General features: G+C 42.4%; 1 protein-coding gene across 3 annotated transcripts in view; it reads right to left on the minus strand.

Moving 5' to 3' along the window:
- The window catches only part of il1rapl2 (interleukin 1 receptor accessory protein-like 2), a 255,847-nt gene extending 231,171 nt beyond the window's left edge, over positions 1-24,676 (minus strand). For all 3 annotated transcript variants that reach the window (XM_053878428.1, XM_053878429.1, XM_053878427.1), the window contains exon 1: positions 23,806-24,676. The gene's annotated coding sequence lies outside the window, so the exon portion shown is untranslated. The remainder of the gene's footprint in view (positions 1-23,805) is intronic.
- Positions 24,677-25,362: the final 686 nt, after the last annotated feature.

A 25,362-nucleotide genomic window follows, 5' to 3' on the forward strand; every position in this document is an offset into this window, starting at 1 on the left:
AGAGTCCCAGGATACCAAGGTGTCAATTGAAAAACATTACTTAAAAACATGGGGACATTTTAGTAATGAGGACTGCCCTTTTGTTTGTTTACTTTCTCCTTGTATCAGATTTCTGTGGAGAGGAACAACATTAGTATGTTGTTATTTCTTCTTAAAATAAAAACAGTCATCTAGCATTCGGGCTAACGTTAATGTCGACATACCTCTCATTGATGTAACATATGTATTGGTTGTTCCCATTTCTTCTCTGCTGGCTCACTAAACAAAGAAAGATTATAAGCGCCGACGCAAGAGGTCTAAAAAACGCTGGAGCGGGCATTTCCAAAACACCTCGAGCAATCAGTATACAGGTAACAAAACACATCACGGCAGCTTATGTTGTCTTTGTGCGTGACGTAAATAACGTGTGACGTCATGAAGTGTTGTCCAAATTCTTAGGGGACGTCAGTCACTTCTCACTTTGTTGCTGGTGGGCACTTCAAAACCAAATGCTCGAGGTGAGAAATGGGAGTGGGCCAAAGTAAGTGTGACACTGCTGGGAAGTGATGGGCTGATGAGGCTTCATGACACACTGTCCTGATTTTCAGAACTCAGTAGGTGGCACTCTTGGTGTAAAAACGGGTTTCTCTGAACCCGTTGTTTGAATCCAAAGGCTATAGAGCAGAGAGTGCCCCGCTCGGTTCATGTATATGGCCTCAACTGACGTCGCCAGTGCGACACCACAGCACTGATGTTAAACGTGAAATGTGCTGGCAGAGTACACTGTTTACTTTCTAGGTGTAAAATCACTCATGGAACCGAGTGAGGAAGGTTAGAATTATACTGTTCATGTAAGCTTTGGTTCAAGTTTATACCACATCTGTCCAAGGCAAATCACCTCCAGGCATGAGCTGAGTCACTTCACCTCACATCTGCCCACCCTGTCACCTAAGGTCATGTCAGTAAGTCAGCATCGCTAATTGTATTAGTCCTATGCGTGTCACTTTATGCTAGAGTTCTCCTATCAGCATCACTTTCCATGTCATACATGTCCAACCTCTGTCACTCTTCATTTGACAGAAGTCCATTACCATTCCATTCACGTGTCTTTAAATACCTGCACCCAGTATGAGAAAGCAATTTGATGGTATGTTTATCAAATACTTCATAACCAAAACTGAAGAAATGCCCACAGGCCTTAGGCTAGAAATTTCCTGTAACCGGTCAACCAATCTGAGCGGAGCAAAAACAGTAGCAGCTTTAGAGTCTTTAGAGAACTGAGATCTTACAATGAAATGAACCGCAGCGTTTCCTCCCAGACCAGCCAATAAATCCCTGTCAGTGCAAACTGTATCACATATGCATACAGCATGCAACACTGCTAACAATGGATTCACAGAGAGAGACAAACACATTGTGGGTGTGTGTATTTGTGCAACACAATATGGCACCATTAAGCCACTTCTAATGACATCACATTCACCATGGAGTCCAGAAGACGTGTGTGTGCACGAGAGAGTGGGATAGAGAAAGAGGCAGCGAGAGAAAGAGAAAGATGTGCAAAGTTGGGTTAAGAATGTGGTTTGTATTTCACATAGATTTGTGTGCGTCAATTTGAGCTCTGCAAAAAAATAGCATAAAAAGTTTTTGTTTGATTTGATTTCTTTTTTTTCTTTTTTTTTTGACTTTACACGACCTTCAACTAGAGAGTTTTGCCCTCTCCATTTATGTAGGTACCTAAATACGCTAAGCCTCTGGCACTAAATCTATTTCACGACGAGACATCGACCCAAATACACACACACACACACACACAACAAGAGTGCCCATTCATGCCCACTCCAATCGCATGATTACATTGAAAAACAGCTTACATCAAAAGCCCATGGTCTGGCCTGAATTTTGTGAGTTGACTCTTGTTGCTGTCAGCTTAATTGACAGAGCGAGCAGCCGACCTGTCATTGAGGCAAGAGAAGGTCACACACCCTTTATCGCTTTATAAATTAAAAAGAGTATTCAAGGAATCCTTCAAAGTTTGAATGTGCGTGAGAAGAAACACTAACTGCCTGGCTACCTTTTTTTCCACATGCTCTGCCATACACACACTGTCCTCTACTGCTGTATTAAAGCGCTCCTCCAGTGAGATAACACATATTTTTGGTGGCCCCGAGCTGATTAGAGTGGGACCCCCGGTGCTTCACACAAGCATTTAGGGATGAATAGACAATATTAGACGCATGCAAACCAGGGGTCGCAATATTGTGATGATGGCACCCCCATATGGAACCACCATATGTCCTCATCAATACAACATTCTAATTCATAATACATAGCCACACAGTCTGTGGAAGCGACACACTAACTGCGACTGCAGCAACAGTACAAACACCATGCAGACACACTGTTCCAGTCTGTGTAATGACCCATTTGGCATTGAGCAGCATCTGTTAGGCAAATGAAGACTTGTAATAAGGATGTAAGTAATTTTCTCCCTGACAGTGTGAGCAAACAGAGGAGGCAGACTGCTGTTTAGTGCTTACAAACAAAAGCTTGCCCTGTCAGCACTGTCTTTTCACGCAACACTTTACTTGCCACACTTAGTCCTGGATCAACTGATGATAAGCGGCAGATTAAATTGGTGCAATGGGAATATTTATCATTGCAACGCTGCTTTTCCTTCGCTGTCGGCAGGCGCCGGGCTAATAAACAGAAACAGGCAGCAGCTGTAACAAGTCAAATACACAGGTAATTACTGTGGGGGGACGCTCTCGCGACCTGTCTCAGTTTCCGGCTGTATGTTGGTGATAATGTGCTTTTTTGTTCAATACTCTTCATTTACTCAGTCATTTCAGTCACTCTCATCTTGCAGCAAGAAGGTTGCAGGTTCGATTCTCGGGTCGGACTGGGGGCCTTTCTGCATGGAGCTTGAATTTTCTCCCTACGTGCCCGTGGGTTTTCTCTGAGTACTCTGGTTTCCTCCCACAGACCGAAGACATGCTCACTAGGAGAATTGGACACTCTAAATTACCCCCAGGTGTGTGTGTGTCAATGGTGTGTGTGCCTGTGATGGACTGGCAACCAGTCCATGGTGCATTCCTGCCTCTCGCTCGGTGACCACAGGGATAGGCTCCAGCACCCCCACAACCCTGAACAAGCGCTGGCTAGCTGAGGATGGATGTATTCTTCATTTAGGTGTCATTTGTCACCTGTGACAAATAATTTGGTGGGACCAGTTTCAGGGGGAAAAGAATATTGTTGGGCAGGACACTGAATGTATTTCATGAAAACTTGGGCATCCTCACCTTACTGGCAATGCATGTAAAAAGGCCAAGCACAGGCTTTTAGCTAGAAAAGTTGAACAAGTTGAATCAGTGCCTGCGTAATGCTCCAATCATAGTCTCATCATATTTCAGTGGAAAGTTTTTCACGCAGTATTTTCGCTGAATATGATCAATTCCCCACGTCAGCACCGGCACCGGAACCTTGGCCACCACGGACGCCATGTTTGTTTACAGGCTAAATCTCGCGGATATTCACATCTCGCAAGTTGCGACACTCGCATTTTCATTGGTCGACGCAACATGGAAGAGCCACGCTATCAGTTGGCTTACAAGAGGAAAGGGTCAGGTAAGTTCAAACCTTTAAACAATTGTTTACAAAATGAACTGAAAGTCTTTTAATCGGACGAGCCACATTGCGACAGCGCTGTATGAACTCCGCAGCTCAGTTCTCACACAGCGAGAACGCGCTGTGGAGTTCATACAGCGTTTGCCGAACAACGTATGAACAAATTGTACATATTTTATAGAGAAATATTTACAGTTGTTGCTGTTCTTCTTCATGTAAAGGCTATAAAACATTTTCCAAACCAAATCTTTGTGTGAAAAATGAAAAAGACAAGACAGACAACACTCAGCTTCTTCATGAAGGAAAAACAGAACAGTAAGAATCGTTTTCTTGTTTGAATGTTTAAATGTGTGAAAGTTCAGTGAGAAACATTTGAGGGCATTTCTATCAATATTGGGAGAAAATGCCATTTGAAAACCGAGCAAATTTAACTGATTCAGATCCCACAGTGAAGGGGAATATTCACTCTGTGATGAAGATCGTACAGTGAGGAAGAAAGTCTCTGCTTATGTTTCAGTTTGCAGTTAAATTCAGTTTGCCTGACAGATACCAAGCAGCCCACCCCAAACTTTGGTTTGTGCTGAAGATGTTTCCTCTTTAACAGTACGCCTTCACCTCCAACCATTTTCAAGCTACAGCCTTTTGAAATAGTCATATCCAAGTGGAATATTTCATTGAAAAAACTGTCACCTAAAGGGTTAAGAGATTAATGACTGATTCAGAGCACACACAGGTTTGTGCAGATAAAGGCTCAATGAGGAAGGTTTCTGCCAGACAAATACATCGGATTAAGAGAGCAGCTGATGAAATTCCATTACAAAGCACCAAAGAGGTATTTGAATCTGCAGGTGCCTGCAGACTTCAAGGCGAAGAGGCCTGCAGTTATCCAGGAAGCATCTGACTCTGCCTCCCTCAACCAATGTTCACAGCAGACCTGGCAGCAGGAGGTCCATCAATGCATGGGGACTATTTCTTGAGAGTGTAGTAAAGCCCTCGATGAAACTGTGAGACTCTATGGGATAAAACCAGTTGCAGTTACCAGTCTGAAATCACAAATGTTGCAAGGTTTACTGGAGACGTCCCGATCACATGCCTGAGAATCGGGCCGATCATGTGATTTTCACACGATAGACTCGGACCAAGACAGGGAAAAAGTGAGATTCGAGCTTGCATGTATTATTGCATTCAATTTGCACAAATTTACATGCATTTACCACACAACAAGAACATTTGACACCGTGCATGTACCTACAATATAATACAGGATGCTTTGACACATAACTGCCCATATTTTGTCTGGCTAACTCTAGTTAATGGAAAAAGAGTGCAAAGATCAGGGGTATGTTTTTGGATAGAGGGCACATTCATGACCACCTTTGAATTCATGAACTCGTTTAAACAAAACATGTTTAACATGTAAATATAACGGTGCACTGTGGTGTGTAATAATCATGTAAATTCCACTTATTATTATTATCATTGTTATCATTATTATTATTATGCATCTAGTTCATTTACTGTCAGTGTAAATACTGCTTGATGACTTGGAAATCATCCTGTGACTCAGTTGTACCAATTATTTCGGAAAATAACACCACAATGTGGAACCTGGTGTGTGTGACCTGCACTGCCACTGAGGGGAATAGAGGGATTTAAAAGAGCAATTTTGCACTGCAGATAAATGTTGATGGTTTTCTGAGCTTTGATTTGTAACATTAAATGGCATATGGATTACATTTCCAACTCATTAACTACCACCTCTAACGCACGGTTTAACTGCAAAAGTATCTCCGTCTAACTGCAGGACAAGCCTAAAAACACACAGAGGTGAATTGGTGACGCTACATTCTACATTGCTCAGGGTGCGTGCATCTGTCCTTCTTTTCAGTCTGCACAGCACATGTATGTGCTCAGTGACAGGCTGGCTTGTTCAGGTTGTCCCTCCCCCCGTCGCCCAAGCAGCTGGGATAAGCTCCAGCTCCACCCGCTACTCCAGCGGGAATAAGCGGCAGAGAATGCTGAACATCAAGCACAGCTAGTTTCTATTTCCAAAGAGTCAGCTTGGCTGCATCTGATGACTAGATAACCACCATGTACTCTGGAGAAACCCACTGGCCACAGACTTGGCCTGCATAGACGTCAGTCATGAACAAACAAAGCTTGCTGTTTAAGCTTGTGTACATTTTGACAATTTGTAAAACTCCATGTTGCTATGTTCAAATAAATGAAAAACACTATAGTGGAAAAGGCCTTTATATGCGTAAAATCTTTGATGCAAAGTCCTGCATCATGAGGTTGGACCCCTTTTATGTTTCAGCCAAATTCAGAAGTGACATCAAGATATGATCAGTCCATGAGACTTGTCAGGACTGCATGAAGTTCATGCTTCTCAGCGATAGTTCCGCCCATCCCTCTTTCCACCCACTGGCCAGCAATGAGAAAATCCCACTGTCCGTATCATATATTTCAATTTTACATACCATCTAAATGATTTTAATTATTATTTTAGCTCGTTTTACAGCCCAATTTTGGCAACCAAAAAGTTGCTTTAACAGTCTTACTCAGGTTGACTGTTTCAATATTAGTCATAGCTGGTATTCAATTTAGTCTTTGCTTTAACAGATGAAGATGCATATTAAAAACAAGGCAAATTCAATCCAGAGTCGCTACTGCTAACTCATAATAAAAGACAAATGCATTGATCGATTGTAATTCATGAGAAATGGAATCACACTACATGAACCAAAGAATCAAATTTGGCCAGATTTGCAGGTGTCACGCTGTCTTTTTTTATTTTTTTGAGGGCGCTTATGTTAGTTGGAAGTAATCACACAACAAAATTTTAACTCTGTTTTAATGAATTTTAGTCTATGCATATACATTCATAGCTAATAATTTAGGAATTATTATTAATGTTGAGAGCCAAAGGCTCAGGGTGGCATGTAAACATGCATCACCGATTTACTGTGAACGGCGAGAACATGTAGGAAGAGTGCGGTTGCACATCTCCATCCAGCTACATGCTTGACATTTAAGACGTCATCTGAGGTCGCACATCAGCTGTAGGAGCATGAAACATGTGACAGTGGAAAGCTGGTGATGAGTCTTGAAGGCAGAGGGCGAAACCATAGAAACAGTTCAGGGTTAGCTGGAGCAAGCAATGGAGGTGAAAGAGCAACAGAACAGCGGAGATAAAGGAGGAGAGCAAACGGTTGCATGATTTATCACCTCCACACATTCCTTTTTTTCCCCTTCTTCTCTTCTTCTCTCTTTTAGCTTGTTTTTTTTGAAGGGATTCTTCTCATTATCTCACTCATTTAACATTTCCATCAGTCTCTCTGCTCCCTCCTGTGTTTTCCTGTTCAACTACCCAGGTTTCTGCACCGTCCTGTCACTTCCTCTCTTTCAGCACAATGTTCCGCAGTCGTAAATCAGCATCGCTGCATGTTTGCCTGATAACATAAGACACATGAATAATAAATAGATGCTCTTCCACTGCCAGTTACACATTTGTCTCACATAGCCAGAACTATCTCTTCTGCTGAGTGTCAGACACGGAAAAAAGGTGTGGGAACTTGGAGGCACTGGACCAATTCAGCCACCAAAAATGTTGCTGCCAGGTTGACCTTGATGAATGAGACAATTTCGAATAATTGTACTTACAAGACAATTTGTGTTTTCTCACCTAAAAGAATAGCAATGTGAGTAAAAACAAAATGTAGAGTCATAGGAAAAGATCGCCTCCGTTTTCAAAACCCAACCAGGAGAGCATATGGCGGACATCCAGACTGTGCTCAACTGAATAAATGACATCAAGATTTAATCGATATAACAGACACATGTGAATTGAAGGAGTTGAGAGAATGTTTTAACTGTGTTTAAAGTAGGTTTAAACTGGGCAGAAATGTTTTATAATACATATCCTGCACTGATTTTCACATACATTTTGTTTGTTAATGAAGGAAAGCACTTGTAATGGAAAAAAAAAATCAAGTTGTTGTTTTTTTATCCTTCAAATAAATAAATAAACAAGAAATTATTGTCCTTGTGGTACAAGTTAGCTTGCCACAGAGAGCAGGCTAATAATGTACACAGAAGGCTCCAGATAATTTGGCTACAATTCTGTTTTCACAACACTGAAAATATCCGAAAAGTTCAAGTAGTCACACAGACTACTTGAACTTGAACCACAGAAGTATCGCCATGACAACAGTTGGAGCCAGCCATGCTTGATACGCGACACCAACAACTAAGATGAAGAGAAGATCAACCTAAGGCACATACAGTGTCGCAGCTGCACCATGGCAAATCCCACGATGTTCAGCAATGGATTCTGCTTAGTCTGTCTAGCAGCACGTCGTTCAGTGGGCCAAGTTTTAAATGCAAGTGTAATTATTCCTGCATTATTTTGCAATACAAAATCAATCTACTCAACACAATAGAGTAACAGCTCTAATCAGACAGTTGCTCTGACAACATTTGCCACTCTTCTATTCTGAATAAGAAATAAAACAACATGAAAGACCACACACACTGGAGACTGTCATCCCCACAGCAGCAGGAGGAAGTCATCTCTTGCTGTATACAACAAGGTCAATAAAATCCACAATCTTTCCACTATATGAGTCGAATTTCATTTATGATTTCTTATCTGACACGATTGAATAAATATGAATCATTTTTTCAAATTTGAGAATGCTAAACAGCTGCAACACAACACACACGCTCACAGTCAACACTGTTCATTTTCTGTGATATTCCCTCTGCAACCCTTTTAAAAGCCCCTCCAATGAGACAACAATGTTCCACTGGGACCGATGAAATGATGTGCAGGCAAGATTTATTTCACACACAACACTATACACACTCACACATATTTAGACACAACAGTACTCATCAACACCTCTCAGTCATATAAATATAGACTTCTTTTTTTCAGTTGAAAATATTACAGTTGACAGTCATTGCTGGGCTGTGAGCAGACAAGCATGCATACACCAACAAACACGCACACACACACACACAATTGCTGAAAGGAGAAGGAATCCATATAAATGCTAAGTAAGCAGTCTCTCCCGTTTGGGGCTGATTATAGAGACAATCTCATATGAAATGCTTCAGAAGTGGCTTTGCGAACGTAGAATGTAATTACCACCGGAACCTTTCCCGCTCTGTTACATAGTCATGGGAGTGTGTCTATTCAAAAAGGTTATAGTGAGGGATAACCACTTGAGCAAGTGTGAGTGTGGCTACACTCTGCCGAGACTTGTAAATAGACAAACACTCAGTTGTCAGATCCTTATTCTCCAATAACTCGCTTTATGTAGTCTGATAATGTGCAACACAATTTCACACACACAAGTTCGGAGCAAATACAGTCAGCTGTACTTAACAACCCCTGGAGGTTCTCCCAGTAATGCCAATGACTGAGCACCCACACGACACTTTAGAATGGCAGAACAAAGCCTGAACTCCATTTGTGGTTGGAGGGCTGGTGCACAGCAGTTAATACACATTATAGCAACAGAACAATATTTATGTTTTTAATCAACCTGCATCTAACCATAACCCAAGATGTGCTATATTGTTAAGACTTTGTGTAGAGTATTAATGTGATTAATGGCTGCTGACCTGACATGCTAGTGTCTAACTGACTAACCACCAACCGACAAAAGGCAGTACAACAGTAAAAGTAGTACAGTGGGAATATTGTCTAGACAGTATATTTGAGGCAAGGTAGGGAAATATGTGTTTTTTTGCTGGGTACTGGGTGCCATGACAAGTAAAACTAAATCAAAAAGAGTTTTAAATAAAATGAGTTACATGCTGTGTTCCTTTTAACCATACTGCCCTCAAACCTGCAAACCATGCAGATATATTTTGCCTTGATCGTAAGCAACATAGCCACACATAAAACACTTGAGGTCCACCCAAAACATCTGAAAGGGCTGGACATCCCTGGGCCATCAGAGCTGACATGTTTGTACAATATTGCGCAGACATCAGAGGAGAGGGCTTGGGAATGGCAGACTGGGGTGGTCGTAAAGGGGCGTGTTCCATCTATGGTGGAATTGCACTCCTCTACCTCTTGGACTCACCCCTAAAGCCTCAAAAGGATACCCCTCACAGGGGAACTGCAAAGATGGTTCCACCCAATAGCCAAACATTTATGAGGAGTGTAACATGCAACAGTGATCTATCTATCTATCCGTCCGTCCGTCCATCCATCCATCCATCCATCCATCCATCCATCCATCCATCCATCCATCCATCCATCCATCCATCCATCTATCTATCTATCTATCTAATGTACTATCCATGTTGCAGCAGGAGTCTTACTCATCAGTAAGACGAGGATCCTCCATTAAGCTGAGCCATAAGCCAAAGTTTTCAATTCATCCCAGCGATCTGTTTTCCCTTAGAGATAGGGTTGGGGCCTCAGTTATTTCTGAAAGACTCAAAGTACAACTGCTGAACCTCTCCATGAATAGAAGCCAGTTGAGGCGGCTTGGGTCCTTTCAACTGGTAGGACGTCCCAGGGCAGACCCATGACACGTGTCTTTCAGTTGGAGACGGAACAGCTCCGTATGAGCACAGAAGAGGTTTGAGGTGAAGGCATTTTTTCTTTACCTACAGCTCCCATGAGTCAACTCCATCAAACATTGCGGCTGCTACCAATGGACTATATGCACAGGGGTGCGCTGGGGCAGTTAGCCGGCTTGTGCCCACTGGTGACACCCTGCTAAAATGTCAACACCGGTAAGAGGATCAGCGAGGCCACACCTGAAAGCGTGAGGAAGTGGTCCGGATAATTATTTCCTGGAACTACAGAATCAAACCCTGTGCAGTCCAGCCACTGAAACTCTGTTAGTTTGGGGGTTTAGTGTCATGTCCTCACGTTAATCCCGTCTGTCTTTTATTGTATTTCCTCCATGCTTTTACTTTGCTATTTTCCCTCGTTTCCGTTTCCTGTTTTTTTCTCCACCTTGACAGGCATACGCAGCTGGCGGTCATTCAACTAATTCTCCTTCCACGGATAAATTCTCCTCGACGCCAGCTACGTGCGCCAGATGGTAGCGAATCGCCCCCACTCAGGTACCTTTCTCAAGACTTCCGTGATCTTGCTCCTAATCCTGCCTTTTTCAACTTCCTTGCGCGCTCGAATCCTCATTCAGCCGTAACTCTTCTCCCTCGCTTTCCTCATTTCACTCTCGCCTCCCTCCTATCTCAATTCAGTCCGTGTTGTGAGCAGTTTTATTAGTCTCACTTTTTAGTTAGATCATTCCGTAAAGTTTACTCCTTGTGTGCGTGTGTGTCGTCACCACCTCCAAGCGTTCTCAGTTTAGTGCCACCACCGCGTCGAGCTTAACTCCGGGTGTGTGTTTTCATTTTCTCTCATTTATATAGTAGGTCGTTGATTGCTAATCCGCCTCTCTTGTTTTCCAGATTAACCCCCTTCCCTGTGTGTTGTTCCCGGTCCGCGTTTTGGTTCCCGGCGCCCTTAGTTATAGTTATTTGTCTGTCTGTGAATATTATTTGTAAGAATCCATCGATTAAATTGTTTAATTTAATCTCGTCTCCGAGTCCTCTGTCAACCAACTCTGACTGCACTTGGGTCCAGCAACTGCCACCATGTCATTTAGTAGACCTTAGGAAAGGGGACAACCAAAAGCACACTCCCTCATCTTTCTGGAAAGAACAAAATGCATTTCCATGAAGTCACTTGCGTACAGAGCCCTGGAAGTGACATGCATGAGTTTATTTTATTGGATGTGACATGCACGACTTTATTTTTTTATCCCGAGATAACAGTTATCTCGAGATAATTTTTATCTCAAGACACAATCGTAAATGTCAGCACATCCGTAACTGCCTCTCTGGTAAAGCATTTGGTATACATCCACCTGTAAACACTATATCTCCAATGGTTTCGTAACTGTTTGAGATTACAGTTATCTTGAGATACGCATTATCCTGAGATAACAATTATCTTGAGATAATTGTTATCTCGGGATAAAAAATAAAATAAAGTCATTAATGCCACGTCAGCAAAATCGGCTGAAAGTGAATTTGAAACTTGCCTGAAATGTTTTCATCAGTGGTCACACTTAGAGTTGGGCGTTACGGACAAAAAAAGTTATAATAAATGTAGTAATTTCGGCGATAACGATAATTATCACGATAAATCCATTTTCATTCTATTCCATGTGTTGTACATGTTACAGTCTCTCTTGAAACTGTTTCATGATGAAAATTATGACTGGAGTTTGTCTCCAGCATCATTATTTGTTTATGTCTAAATATAATAGTTAACCAAGTGTAGAGACGAGAAATTCAATGTTTCATGTCTCGTAGAACCTGGTCGTTTTATTTAGGGGTTAAATTGAGCTGAGCCAAACGGTCATTCCTTTCTCTTGTGTGATGAAAAACATTTTCACAATTCTCTCTTCAAAAATGTTTTTCTTTACCTTATTTAATAGTTCGCGAATACGTTGAATGTTTTAGAATTTGTTGATGGTCCCTAACTGATGCCGGGTCGTAGTACTAGCGCAGCCTGCGTGAGTGTGTGTGTGATCAGTGAACCCTAATGGGGACGTGGAAGAGGACGCCGCCGCCAATACCAGAGCGGAGGTCCGTCCGACGACCGCGTTAGGAAACCTATGAGTACCACTCCATCTAATACAATAAACACAGATCCAGAGACTCAGAGTTGACCAGTGTCATTATCAAAGGTTCCCTGTGTTAAAAATAAGTTTAAAACTGCAATTGCGAACCAAAGTCCAGCACACTCTCCACAGCTGTCACACGCCGGTGTGGGCTGCCAAATATCACGGTCTCCTCATGTTCACATGTGCAAGTCCAATGCAGCGAGTGTGTCACGTGTTGATCAAATTTATCGTGAGATGCACAATTGTCATGGTGGAGATTGTGTTTGGCGGTATATGGTGTACGATAAGTTATCGCCCATCCCTAGTCACAGTCGTCATTTAATAGACCCAGTCTGTTTTCCTACACGTCTATTAATATATTTAGGAAAGTCGTAAATATCCAGACAATGAAATCCCACACACACATGAATATTGTGATTTATTTGGGCTTCTCTCCAGGATGACTCACAGTCCAGCAGGCCTTTGTTGACCAGCTGTACTCTGCTGGAGGGACACATTGGCTCTCATTAGCAAAATTATGTTACTTTAAATTATAACGAGTCCGGCGGTCACCTTTGAAAAGAAGAGCCGCATATTTGAGCTGTGTTCGGCCTGCTGGCACACAGCGGTGCAGCCAGAGTGACCCAGCCTGCCATGGTGCACATTTATTGCAATGGCTGCTGTTGGAGTTCATCAGTGCCAAAGGCAGAATCTGTATTCATCACACTGTATTTGAATGATGCAGGGATGAGTTAAAATATGCTCAGGAGCCAAAAAACATACCCCTTTAAAAGTATTTTGCTTCACATCCCAGTGAAGCCTGCTTCTTCCCATCCTTCTCTTTCCATGATTAAAGCTGTGGCCACTGAAGACACAGGCTGAGACAAATGGAGGCAGAGAGGAAGGAGCAGGACTCAGGTCAAGAACAAGCTCCTACTGTAAAGTTGCTCATTTTTCTCAGACCTACTGCTACATTTTTATATCGTGCCTGAAAGAGCCAAAGAGGTGACTTCCCAGAGGGCAAACAAGTTAACCTGTGGTTTTAGAGCCTCCTACACGGTCAGGGGCCCCCGGGAACAGACTCGCAAGACGGTGTGAATGAAAGTGAGTAATTGAAATTCAGGTTTGGACTTGAGAGAATTGGTGAGAGCATGAGATATGAAGAAAAAACACTTGACTTTGTTCCCAGAGAGGCGCAACCCTCTAGAACAGGCTGCCACTGCCTGAGATGGTGACTTGCGTAAAGTAGGGGCCCTTTGTCTAATGCCGCTGCAACACCATCAGGAAGGAATCCATGCATTATCAAGGTTAAATTCTGCTCACAGGTTTTGTACAGACAGAGATCCAGTGTTTGACACGACCCTGATGGAGGCAAGGCACAATGATGTCGAAGCACACAAACAGAATTTGGTGTTGCCAACATATATATCAGTGTTTAAATTTTTTTTTTGGATAGAAATCTGGTGGCCGTCCACCATTTTGTTGCTACCTGCAGAGCTTGTTTTGGAACACATGGGAAGCACTAAAACAAAGATGGTGCTGAAGGGTAGATTATCTTGTGAGCAACCATAGCTACAGTTACATCTAACAGAAATGTGTGGTGGGAAGGTTTGGGCATTATTTTTCTTAGCGGAGAGAGTCACACCAAATATTCTGACCTTTATTGGGCGACCCAGTTGATCCAGAAATAAGAGGTCCTCCTCCCTGCCTTCAATCCTACACTCACACCTTCACTCCTACAGTTTTCTAAATCTGCAGAATGTTGCTTGCTGCCTTTAATAAATCATATTTAGAACAATCACATTCAGCAGAACAAAGAAATGGAAAAGAGCAGAAAGTCTTAAGGTTAAGTGAAGTTTTTCAGACTTGTGAAACATTCATTACATGTCTTATTATGAATGTACATCTATTGGAACAAGTCTTCCAGCTCTAGCACTGAGGCAGCCAACCTGCTTCTGCAGTGTTTCTCAGGGCAACGGAGTAGAATCAGCAGAGAAACGTGTCGAATCAGTTTTGCAAGACGCTGATCTTTGCCATATTCCGGCTGCTGTTTTCGCTGCACTGTTGCTGCTGTGCACACTACTGCTTTGCTTGATCACAATCCATAGGGACTGGCCCGTCAGCCAGAGTTAACTCAACCAAGAATAGGCCGCAGACACTGGTGGATGTACAGGAGGGCGAGCTGCCCAGGCGGAGGGAAGAGGAGGAGAAGCAGGAGGAACAGTCAGAGGAAAAAAGATGACGAGTTTTTGCAAAGAGAAAAGATGAAACATGTTGGAGGAACAAGAGCTGAGGGAGGTGACATAGGAAGTGCAAGAGGACAAAGGGAGGAAGAAATGTTGACTGATTGAGAAGGAACATGTAGATATGGTAACAAAGGAGGAGAAAGTGAGCAATGAGGTGAGGAAGAGAGAGAAAAGAGGTTTGAACAGATTGATATGATAAAAATCCAAAAGGCGGAAAGAATAAAGAGAAAGGACAGAAATAAGACAAAGGAGCGAGGGAGGAGAAGAGTGGTATGAAGCAAGAACAGTGGGGGTGCAGATGGATATGAAATGGCTGAAAAAGGCCAAGAAGGAAACAGAGGCAGCAGCTGGAGGGAAACATTTATTTTGGAAAAGGAGAAAGAAATTCTGAGTGCAAAACAATGTTGTGGCCACGTGCAAAGGATTGACTACTGCATTAATTGTACAGTCACTTACACCCAAATCTAAAGTTACTTATCACTACATTTTAGGACAAATTATTTTATTTCACACCACTTTTGATATCATACATTTAGAGTGTCATGTCATAGATGTCATCAAATAACATTCTCCATGAGCATCATAGTTTTATTCCATGAAATGGTTTGTATGAATGTAAAGGGAGGTATGGAGTTTTATGTGTGTCTAATGGGAATTGTGTTCTGGGCTTCATGAATAGCAATAAAAATAGCAGGAATTTACAAATGTTCTTGAGATTTCCCCCACTTCTTGTATGACTGCCACTTTCATGTGTCTAGAAAGATTGAATGTGTAGTCCATTTCTATTTGAGACCTCTTCAAGACACTCTGAGACATGAAGATATGATGACTTCAATAGAAACTTAGGTTATCTCACAGAGAGGACTTCAATCAATGGAGCTCACACCACAACACTGTGGCACAGAGATTAGAGCTCACCACCCAGGAAAGCAAGGTTGCAGCTTGGGTTCACCAGTTATTGAGACTGCCACTTCCTGTCACACAAAACCACTGATCGGCTGATCTCAGCCAGGTTTGACTGAAACTGTTGTTAAAATCCATGTATTTTAAAGCAGACTGCCACCCAGTGGTCTCTGAAAATGAGTACACTGTTTCATGAAGTCCAATAAGCCCTTTGCTACTCCCTCTTGAGGATTTTTAAGAATTTAGGAATGATATATACATGTACATCATATGCCGAATAGTTTATTAATGCAGTTAGTCAGTGACTAGTCGACTATCCAGAGTCACTTTGATGCTAAAACTATACACCTATATTAATAAAAACAATCTATTGAAAAGTGAGATATATCTTAACGTCATCCAAACAGGAGCATGGAAGTCAAATATGTCAACAGTATCCCCCCTGCACTTCAGCCCATAGTCTTTCAGCAGGGCTGCTCGAAACTTGGACAAAGAAAAATAAATACGACAAAGTCAGCAGTGGCATAAAACCGTTTGATATTGGTCTGTTTGTTCCCTTTCTTTATTGTTTCCTCCTCAGAGCTGTCTCACTCAGTGATCCAGTCTCATGAAAGCATATTGCCTCTTTTGTCAAGTGTCTACGCGGCAGAATGACGCCGGCAACCAGAAAACACAAGGACAGTTAATAGCGACGGTCGTGGCGCGGTGACCGGCAGGATGAGTAAAGAGTTGCTGCTGCCAGCGAGGCCCAGCTATGCTGCAAGCCTTGATGCCGGGCGCCAGCGAGTGACTCTTCTGCAGATTTTAAAGACATTGTGTTAATGTTGGGCCATGATCAGTGGACCTGTTCTCCATGACACCAGGCAGTTGTCCAAATGGAGACATGGACTGAATCTATTCAACCTTTTTCTGTCTGATGTGAGGAGCACTCATCTGCCCCGACAACCTTCAGCTGGATGAGCTTGGTTCTGCTCCTGCTGAATGTGAGCAAGGCGCTGAATCACTGAATTCTTATCAGCTGTGGGCTCCAATCTGAGCTGACCTCCACACAGTAGTGACCCACAGGCGCCACAATAGAACCCGAACACATCATCTCCATGTCAACTCAATCACCCTGTCCCACAATATATTTCACAAATGCGGCTCCGACAACTTCATTCATCCTCGAAAACATGACAGAGCTCACTCAGAATCACATTGTAGAACACTCAACTTTTCTTATTTCTTTGGTTGCCAACTGAAATTAGAAAAATGTACAGCAATAGCTTGATCTGGCAGCTGTATCTGAAACGCTCTCATTTTTGTGTTCGTGTTGATTGTCGAGTTGATTTTATGTTTTTGTCCTTCCCTGTCGCTGAGCTTAATGGAGCATTGTGTCTTCTCCTGTGCTTTTATTTTGTTGTTGCCTGTTTGTTTCCTTTTTCTTTGTTCCCTCCAGCTTAATGGCCGCCAAGCTGGAGCTCGTCCGATGATCAAGCCTTGCAGATTAGTTCCAGTCTGCATGGCCAGATGGTTGCTTTACATCCTCAATGTAAAACTCCTTCGATCCTCACTTCTGTCATTTCCTTGTCGTTCCAAATTTTGTGCGTGCTTGACGTCTTTTCTCAGCCACCTCCTTAGTTTCTCTCGTTCGTTGTTTTCATTGCTGTTCGCTGCTGGAGCGTGTGTAAGTGTTTTTGGCTCAACTCACTTTTTCTGTTTCCCTGCGTTACAGTTTTTCCTCGTGTGTGTTTGATTTAGATCCACCTCCAAGCACTTTTTGCTACTTGGGCCTTGAGTAACCTCCGAGTGCGTCTTCTGCTGTCCCCCTTAGTCAGGCGCCTGTTTTCAGTTTCAGGTTTCTCCCTGCCCCTGTTTGTGTTTCCTCGCTACGCGTTTGGTGATTGACGCCCTTCGTTTACCATGGATACTCACTGTGAGAGCCAGAACGAGTGTAGCTATGTTTCCAGGATGGCTCTGAGCTGACTTGTAATAAACAGGTCAGACATAAAAAGAAGTTTGAAAATGACAACCCATTTGCATTCTTAGCGCATCACACCTCACCACAAATGACTGAATCCTGGTCCGTGGAACAAGTGTCTGGCTGGGTCTGATGCTTTGTTTTGTCCACTTAGTTTGAAGCAAGCAAGCAACCAAGTCAAGTGAACCGCTCAGCTTGACTTTCACAGGACAAAAAGCATCACATTTAAACCACTATTTAAACTTTCTGGCCTGACATTTGCAAAAATGCTGCCGCTTCACTCTTCGCTCACTTCTGAACAACTCCCAAGAGTCATGTTTCATGATCAAGCGACTTTGAAAGTTCCATGGAGTCATGTTGAGCTCTTTGATCATTTCTCTGTTGTCTTAGGACTTGTTTGTTTCATATTAAGCACAAGACACGCTTTGGAAATGTTTTGACATCCGATCTGCCGGCAGCAACAGTTTGCGTGTTCTTGCTCAAGAACATGTCAGGAATCACTCGCAGAGGGTGAGATTAATGCAAATCCTCGCCGAGCTGTCCCCTGATGGCGCTGGCTGCTAATTCCATTACACAGAACTATTTCAAACTTGGACACAGAATTTAAAGAGGTCCAGAATAATACCAAGATGGCAGTACAGAATTCAACTTCGTGACCCTTTCCAACTGTTATTTTGCGAAACAAAATAACACACTTGGCTGACGTGTTTTTGTTGTTTCCCAGTCATTAGCTTTAAGATACGAATCAGTTCAGCCTTTATCACAAGTCTGAGACATGTCGTGTTTGTGGTTTCAGAAAAGACACGTTGTAAGGAGTGTGTGCTGAATGGAGCACGTGGCCACAATCTCCTCAATCATTTACTGCCAATATGACTGAAGATTTCGTGTTAATACTGACAATGACCTGAACAATTGCATCAGTAATGCTGTGAGGTGGTGACTTTTGAGCAGACAGCCGAGGCAGACGCGGCATGGCATCATCACTTATCCGCAAAACCTCATTCCGTGGCAAAAAGTCGTAATTTCTTATTGTATTGGAAGTTGTGCCACATCAGCTGGTGTTGCGAGCAACTTTATGTCTGGCGACCACTTAAAATAAAACTACATTAAATAAGTGGAACTGACATAACAAGGGGACCATGGGGAGCAGTATCACTACTTCATATTCTCATCCAAACATAGCGACACTACACTCAGCACTTCAGTCCTCCCAGCCGTTTCATCCTGCTCTTCTCGTTCATTTCCAGAAACTCTTTACACTTCATCATCCCCTCCACCATTTATGGCTCTCTCGTTCTCTGGCTGCATCTCACTCACATGTGCCTCATTGTTCAAGCTCTTCCCTTTTCAACGATGACTTTCTTATTCATTCTCAAATTGAAGATCACTCAATGCTACTCTCAGTGGGTTTTTGTCCTTCTGCTCAGATAGACAAGATTTTTTTCTGCATCCTACAACTTTCTCGTTGAGTCACTGGCGCATCAGTGGCAAAAACCAAATCTGCCAAAGGAGCAGCAGGTGACAAAAAGTATTAGTTTCACCACAGAGCAATTACAAAGAAGACAACAGCGGCCATCTCCCAAAGCCCTTTGCACCCTCCATCCTGTAGTCGTTTGTTTTCCTGCTTTCCTGGCCTCTTTTTTCCGCTACAGTTTTATCACTACCATTCTACATTTTACTCATTTTTTTCATTTCGTAAACGGCAATCACAACCCTTTCTCATCACCCTACTGTCCTGTTTACTTATCAACTGCTCATCCCTTTTCTGGAAGGGTCAGAGTTGTGATACATAAAATACAAAATACATATCTAACATTTACAATCACCATGTTCATGTTTTAAATAAACTTTTGTTGAAAACATCATGTGAATCAAGGTACGATTCATCGGTCCAATCTGCTTTCCAGCAACTTCCTCGAATCATCCACAGTTATTGGCTCCGGCCAATGACTGCTTTGTTTAGCCTGGGGATTGGTATTATGGGATGGTTTTCACTTCAGGGTCACAGCACCAGGTAGATAAGTGCTGTGATTAACAAAGTTAACAAAAGTTTTAAACAACTCGCATTGCTTCACTGAGAGTTGGTGATCCTCAAGTCTGTTGCTCGGCAACGAAATTATATCCAGTGAGCACAGCTTATAGTCTTTCAGGGATGTTTATATTGTCAGCCTGCTGGTGATTAACTTATTTCAGAGACGTTTTCACCTGTTAATAATGTTACACAGAACAGATGAGTGTTGGTTGTGTTCTGGATCTGGTCATCTTTTGAAGGATCTGTCACAGACTTGTACAGCTCACAGTAGCAGCAGCAACTTGCTGCTTTCAAGACAATTCAATTCATCGAGTCCAGACAACAACATCCACGCTCTACATTTTTACTGAGGGTTGGAAAAGAACATTGCAAAAACATATCCATAGCCAGCGTTGCCGGTTGTGTATATTACATGCAGTCATCCAACTGAGGACCCCTTATCAATCCAGTATGTAGGTGACCTTCAAGGTGCTGCCTGTCAATAATATAATTCTGTAGAAGTGTAGCATATAAACAATTTTAAAAAATGAAACATGTCCAATGATGTCCAGTTTGGGAAGATATGTAGAATTTAAATAAATAAGTAATACACTTACCTATTTTGTGAATAATGCAAAGCAGCATGCAGACATGCTGCACATGTGCTGCTAACATACTCTGAAGAAGCATTGTTTTGAGACAAACATCTCACAGTTTTACAGTTCCCTTGAGCTGAAGTATGAGCTGCTGTAAAGAGTGGAAAAGATTTGCCATGCTCCCACCTATTGACACAACTGACTAGTGGCAACCTTTATGGAGACGTCTTCCCCACCATTAAAAAATACTGCAACAACAAATCAACAAAAATGGATTATTAAAATTGTTGACAGTGAATTTGGTCATGGTTCCATTGTGTTGTGCAATTGCTATGATGTGCAGAAAGGTTTTAAAAAGTTGAGTTCAGCATGTAGCAGATGTTGAGGAAAGGCAGCTGCAGAGACGTAATCAGAAACCTGACAGAAGTGTCTCATTTTTGCACACTGATGATGTCCAATAAGCAGCCGGTGCCAGTGCCGGTGCCAGTGCCCGTCACCAAGCGATCGTCTCGCCGTACATGTTTGTTCTAATGCTATTCAGTGGATAGCACTTGGACACTTTACATTGTTTAAACAATACGTTTTACTGATTTAATATGTATCATGTTAATCCTCTGATCGAGATAGTTCAACTCACAAAGCAATGTCCGAATGTGGAAGCGCTAAAGACGCCAGCAGACCGCAGCGCTTGATTTATACATCAGTCGAGCCGTTCAAGCTCCAGCAGTTGTTCTCATACTGAGTTGTTTTCACTTAGAATCGTCTTTTTTTTAACATTTACCACACGCAAATATCAAAGTAGTTCTGACACGGAACGCTGCACGAAAATCTGCACTTGTGAGCTTGTGATGCTGACTGTTTGTGAGAGAGACAAAGGTGAAGACATCAAACAACCGGCCCGTCTCTCGTCTTCAAGGACTACAGTCGCTCACATCACACCCCAAGCCTTTCATTAAATAGTCTTAAATTGCAGCTTAATGTTTGTTAGCTCCAAGCCACTCCATAAACGCTGAGGCACACTGCAGGTGATCACTTTGATGTCGCGTCTGACTCCCCTAAGCAAACCAAATTTAAAAAATAAAAATGAAATGATTGCACTCTCTGTGTCTCTTTTTAAAATAAATCATTGATTGTCCTTTATATATTTGGAAGATGTGAAACACAGATGTTTTTTTATTATTATTTTCAAGGAACAACAGTGTTAGAAAATAACTTTTTCCTTATTCATTCATTCATTTTGAATCCACTTCGAGGATACATCAAAAAAGTAATCGACCAATGAATAAACGGATAAAATCTATAAGACATAAAGCAAATTGAACAAATTTTAGCAACAATATGGGAAAGGAGAGGAATAAACAACGGTGGTAGTTTGCACTATATATGATGTCATGAAGTCACTTCACTGAAGACATGCAGCAGAAATAATGATGCTGTGTGATGCTATCGACAGGCTAACTTTGAATCTTTATCAAGCCCAAATATGAAATGCAGAATTCGTCCACCATGTGACATATCTACACACAGCCCATTTTGTCGTACTTTACTTGAAGTGCCGGTGATAAATGTCGACAAGTAGAATACATAAATACATGTAAATGCTGCGCTCTGACAAGACGTGGTTTACACATTGTTACATCACTCTGCATATATCATCATATTTCCATAAACCTGTTTTGCAATAACTTTTCCTCTGCCACTGCTGGTTCCTCTCCTGAGAGTGCTGCTATTTATCCTCCCTCATGCCTCCCGTCCACCCTGCGATCCCAGTAATTGATGGCTGACGTTGGTCAATGTGACAGATCCAAACTCTGGCCAGTTCATCCACTTGTAACAGCTATACATTTCAGGCGCCGCATTTTAAAACTGCCCTCCCGCTTCCACCACTGTGACACTGTTTGATGCTAAAATGAAATATGGTTCCGCATTTATATGCATCCTGATGTTGCACCCTCACACAGGGATACACACACACATTGTCCTGTGTTCCTCCCACACTCACATTCTAACACGAGAAACACATGACTTCTGTCAGAGCTACTACGCTGAAAAACGTACACATACAATCTGAGAGCGAGAGTAGAGGACGGGGGAGGAGGGATAGCAGGAGGAGGGGAAGGGAAGACACCTGCTGGGCTGGAAAGCACTCAGACAAACACTGTCTGTTTGGGAAGACTTGAACAAATGGCAAAATTATACAGTGGATGTGAAAATGTCTCCCATTCAGCCAGAGGTGCATCGCCCTGACAGCCGTTCATTTTTAGAGAGAAGAATGTGACTCTCAGGACCATCCAATCCCTCTTCATTTCATATTTTTATCATTTTACTGACTGACCAGAATTTGGTGAAAAGGCTTCATTTGATAAATTAATAAAATCTGTTTTAAGAAATGAAAATATTAATCATCAACATGACCACTAAAAAGTGGAGCGCATACCTTTTTCATGATCCTAAAGATGCATCAAAAACGGGAGTCGTGTGTTCATTGTACACTGCTGAGTCCTGGAGCGAAGGTTTTCTGACATTACTTAGGGCACCCGCCTCCTGCTGTTCCGTGTCATTTATTAAAATGTCACCATTGAAGAAAGAATATGTGAAAATGCCTTGTTTTAGCAGCTTAATAAGTCATTTCATCTCATTTTGATTTGACCCTTCAATGATATTTTACAGATTACAAGCTACCATGGAGCACTTTATTCTATTTTCAGTTGCCATTCCACTGGACCCTGTTAGAAATCTGAACTAAATCAGCCCACCTGCAGGTCTGTCCAAGCCTCTGTCAGAACGACCTCAAATGGGATTCATCTCACTCGGGTCTTCCGATGACTCGTCCAGAATAATGGATCTGTTTTGGTACCTGCAACTGAGCAGCCCACACAATGTGCCATGGTGACTTTTGTGTTTATTTGAATTTGCAGGTCCTTTACAGCGGAAAGCAGTGTGCTGGTATAATCTCTGGGGCTGAGTCCTTTAGATGAAGTATAAAGCACGAAAATTTTGGATTGATCCAAATCAAATTGCTATTAATTTAAATTGTTTATCAATACAGGGCATCTGGTTTATTTGTGACCAAGCTGCGGAGTAACTATTTTGCAGCAAAGCATATAGTGTTAAAAAAAATAGGAAAAAGGGATAATTGAATGGAGTGGTTTAGAGGGAGTGGTGTTAAGTAAAGTAGCTGTTACAAATATTTTAAATATTTTTTTCTTCATTTTTCTTGATAATTATTTTTTACATTTATTCTGACTCAGTCTTGCTCACCTACCATCCACATAGAAGCCAGACGATTACATCTACAGTACAGATTCAAGTTGCTGAAATAAGTCCAAGAAAATGGATACTCCGTGAAGTCATCCTTATTCATGATAGGTGCTTTCCATCCACATGTATGTTGACCAGTCATTATCTGCAACTTAAAGTGATGTCATTGGTCAAAATGGTAAACACTGAAAGACTGATCCTGGAACAAGGTGCAGCAGAGCCAGAGGAAACTTCACTCACTCAGATGATACAAAAAGAGTCACACTCTTGTGTTTGAATGTGAACTGAATCGATGGCGTTGCTAACACTTCTGATGATATTTAGTGAGATTTCATTTTAGACCATATGAAATGTAATGGTTTGTGAGATTCATTGTGAACTTGTGTGTGACAGTTTATTGCAAACATGATATGTAACACACCAAGTGAGTCAGATTAAATCATCAAAAGCAAATATCTTCTGCCCATTTCTCACTCAGAATATTTCTTTTTCACATGTTTCAATTCAGCTCGATTACTGACTGACGTGTTTTGGAATATTTTTGGAGTTAATTTGAAAGCAGGCGAACACTTACCTGTTTTGTTGAAGTAAATATCCGTAAATCCAGGGTGTTGACGGTGAAAACTTGACGCGAATGCTGCTATAATTCCTTGCCCTTCGACCCAGCTTCTCAGAGTTAAATTAAAATGATGGATATTCGATAAGAACTTTCGACTGGAGGTTTTCGAAATGTCGACAAATTCCCTTCCGAGCGGTCCCTGCGTACAATCCACACTCCTTCAGTAACTTCACCATATAGTGCACATGTAGGACCTTTATTTAGCCGTCTTAATTGATGAAGTGAATATTTATATTTCCGTTAGGAATTGTATTCCTCCTGGTTGGTCGTCCAACTGCCCTTTTAAATGCAACTGTTGTATTATTAGAGAGCACCAGTTCGAGGGTTGATTCCTCCTCCAAAATGTTCGAGTGCGTCAGTTGTGAAAAACAAAAAGCTCCTTATCCTCCGAGGATGACAGCGAGCTTAACTTCTCTCAAAACATCGACGTCCAAGTTTTGTCCGCCTGTAACCAGTCGAGCTCCCAGGGAGTCAGTCCAGGGACAGTTGAAGACGCATGGAACGCGTAGTCGAAGTACGACTCCCCCCGCTCCTCTTACCTCAAGATGACACAATTGGAAGCAAGTTCCTGCTCCCTATTCTCTTGGAATCCTCTCCCCAGTTTCTCCAGACTGGACCCAGAACCGTCCAAACGCGTGGCGACACAAGCGGACGCTCGGCTCTCCCGCGGAGCCGCAGCACTCCGCTGACTTTGTGGCGCAAATTTACGCACGGAACTGGACCCGTGTCCCCAGACGTCCTCCTCTAGATACTTCACTTGAATTGATCTCGAGTGTTTTCACATTCTGTCCCCGGCATGACAGAGGGCAGGCGTGATATCTGCCATTTCTGGCGGAGGCTTTTAACCAAAGTGCCTTAAGAGCGAGAGAAAGAGAGAGAGGGAGAGAGAGAGAGAGAGAGAGGCGAACACGCGCGCAGACATACACTTGGGAGTGATTTCTACTTCATTGCTCCGACTTCAGCGCTTTCAAACGGACTACACTAATATATGTAAAAGCATTTTTTAAGTGTAAAAGTGACGAGTTGGCTTTTGTTTTGCGTTGTTTTGGACCGTGTATTGGTGATTGTAACGGCATTTTGAAAGGCGCTGTTCTTTCAGCACCACGCACCAGAGAGAACTCTCTGTGTGTCTCTCCCTCGAACAGGCTCACGCAGACACGCGCTCACGGTAGTTTCTCCATCTGCTGGCGCACAACTCGATGATTGTGGGGGGCGTGAAAAATGTCGCTCTGTCGCCCCTCTTTGGTCATGAAGGAAACTAGTGTGGCAGACAAGAAAGAGCGAGGGGCGAATGATCGGACGTTCGGATCGTGAGGATTGAGTTAATGATAAATGCAGTTTGTCGATCCTGAGCAGACAAAGTGCTAAAGGATTATGGGAGTGGGTGCAGAACAGACCTTTGTTGTCAGATCGCTTCTAATTTGCTTCTTGGGGTTTCAGATGGTGTTTAGTTAAGTTCTTTCATTGAATGACTTTCCTTCATTTAGTCACCGTGAGTGTGAGGTGTGTGTG

Source organism: Synchiropus splendidus, chromosome 11 (genome assembly GCF_027744825.2).
Source record: "Synchiropus splendidus isolate RoL2022-P1 chromosome 11, RoL_Sspl_1.0, whole genome shotgun sequence".
In the NCBI taxonomy this organism is placed as follows: Eukaryota; Metazoa; Chordata; class Actinopteri; order Syngnathiformes; family Callionymidae; genus Synchiropus; species Synchiropus splendidus.